The 2,500-nt window shown below is 44.2% G+C and overlaps 1 non-coding gene across 1 annotated transcript; it reads right to left on the bottom strand.

Moving 5' to 3' along the window:
* Window positions 1-885: 885 nt before the first annotated feature.
* Window positions 886-1,040, bottom strand: LOC143307621 (5.8S ribosomal RNA). Its single transcript, XR_013064722.1, has one exon. It is a non-coding gene; the product is annotated as a 5.8S ribosomal RNA (ribosomal RNA).
* Between the last annotated feature and the right edge of the window lie 1,460 nt (window positions 1,041-2,500).

The raw sequence follows: 2,500 nt of genomic DNA on the forward strand, positions 1-2,500 counted from the left end.
TTTGTTACACAGTTTCAGACTACGATCAGGGGTACCGAAACGCTGTATTGATTGTAAACAACCATTTTTATCTTGGAGCGGAGCGTTCCTTTACTCGTTAGATTTGTCTTGTCGCGTGTGTATTCGCTTTTTCGACGCTTTTTAACCATTTAACTTGTTTAGCGAAGCTAAACGCACAGACAGACAAAAAAAAAGGAACAGCATCGCGCGTCAAACAGCGACGACCCATCTGAAGCGATCTTTCATTTATACACCGTTTGTAAACAGAGAGATGTATAAAGCGCGGGGAATCATTCGAAACCCTGGGGCTATTCGAGCTTGCATTTCAGCAAATTATCATCTCAAACATTTCACTCGTTTGCTTTTTCTAAATTTATAGGAGAGCTTCTTTCGTTTATTTTTGACACACCTTTCGTAAATATCGTTTCTGGCAACGTCGGGAGCGTGGATTTCTACAAGTGAACAATCGCGCCGATCCGATAACTTCCAGCAGGATGGAGAATCTTTATAGATTATCTTCCGAGAACTCGGTGCTTTCACGGGCGGTCGTTTATAAATTTTAACGAACGACTCGCGCGCCGTGACGCACTTGCGCTAGTTCGAAGAGATATTTCGAAATTTGTTTCTCTCCTTTAACGGCCTGCATTTAGTGTATCGGTTGCGATTTTCGTCACATCGTTTCCACGACAAACGCCGACGAACTGCCCAACTATCGCTCGTACGTTGCGACTCTTTCTTTGTTTATCGTTCATTCATTCTTTCAATTTCGTTCGATAATCCCGCTCCGAAACGTTCTACTTTCGTTGAACGACGGCGAGATGTTTAGAAAGAAATGAATTACTCTTTTTTCGAGAAGCAAACGCAAGCAGTCTTTTGTTAAGAAAACGACCCTCAGCCAGGCGTGGTCCAGGAATTGTATCCGTGGACCGCAATGTGCGTTCGAAATGTCGATGTTCATGTGTCCTGCAGTTCACACGTTGACGCGCAATTAGCTGCGTTCTTCATCGACCCACGAGCCAAGTGATCCACCGTTCAGGGTAATCGTAAAATTTTGTATTTCAAACTCTTTAGATCTTTAGAGTGTTATTTTCATTATTAACACGCATCACATTCGATACCCACATCACTCTCCCACCCGGCGCGTGCGGGAGAGCGAATTCGGGCGTCGCCAACGTATTTGTTTGTTTGTTCGATCGTTGACGACACGATCGCGTCCAAGGACGGAAACCGTCGGAGAAACGCCCAGTGGCACGCTCCTCTCGACGGTCGGGCGTAAAGTACATTTAAAAACCTTGAAAAGTACGAACGCACACAAGGAATGCGAGCGCGCGTCCTGTCGCTGAATCGTGGGTTGCGAGATTCGAACAGACACACGGCCGGCGACGATCGGTCTAACTAATGGACACATAGTTTTTCAAAGACTCGCTATCGTCGCTTCTCAGCCGGTCCGTAAACAACACACATCGATCAGGCGGACGCACGAATCTTACCACGGTGCGTGTTTCGTAGATTCCAGGTTACCCGCAAGTACCTCTCTCTCCCTCTCGAAAGAGGAATCTCGATCCGTCCTTTTTGGACAATGGAGAAATCTTTTTATCGCAACACGGATGGCAAAGAAACAACCAAAGCGTAGGAGCGTGGGGACGAGAGCGACGAAAAGAACGTCGCGAAAACAAAGTTTCGACGGTTGCTCGTTCTAATACATCGTAGTTTCAACTCTCTCAGTTTTAACCACTCCTAGACGCTTCGTAAACTTTTAACAATTCTTCGCCTCCGCGAGTTTCATTTCGAATAGAGCGAACGCAACACGGACCAAAAAAACTCCGGTGATGCCAGATCATTTAGCAAAGATCAGACGGCGGGTCATCTGTATTCCTTTTCTCTCTTTTTTATATCTTTCCATTTAACTAGGGTGTCGCAACGACGGGTACATTTATATATTTATATATATTGTATTTCAATTTTAATGATCCTTCACTTTCGGTTTGTAATAATATGATCCTTCTTTCATTTCGATCCTTCATATTGTAGGTTAACCAACAGAAGTTTGTTTTTTTACGACTTGTATTTTTGTGGTTTGTTTGTTTGTTTCTTACGACTTGTTTGTACCCGATCAAGTAGACGACGACCCATAAGTATAAGTTAGAGAGATAAAGGTCGAGAGACCTCACGCAAGCGTCTTTTACTTCCATTCACATCAGCCAGAGAGAAATGGTCCGGCGTCGTGCTCTTTGGCGCCGTTGGTCGCACAGTTTTTTTGCCGGCGGTTCCGAACGGACGGGAGAAACGCGATGAGTAATCAAAGCGACCTCCGCACGTAACCGTGTCGGTGTAATTTTACCGCATCGCAGCGTTTTGGTATTTGTTTCTTATTGGCTCGAACCCGAGATTTATGTGTTTTGTGTCATGTATATGGTATTATTTATTATATCTTTCTCGTTTTGTATAATTTTTGGTCCGAGCTCAATAAACTTTTATATCGCTTTATCAATGATCCATT

This window comes from Osmia lignaria, unplaced genomic scaffold, assembly GCF_051020975.1.
Source record: "Osmia lignaria lignaria isolate PbOS001 unplaced genomic scaffold, iyOsmLign1 scaffold0063, whole genome shotgun sequence".
NCBI lineage: Eukaryota > Metazoa > Arthropoda > Insecta > Hymenoptera > Megachilidae > Osmia > Osmia lignaria.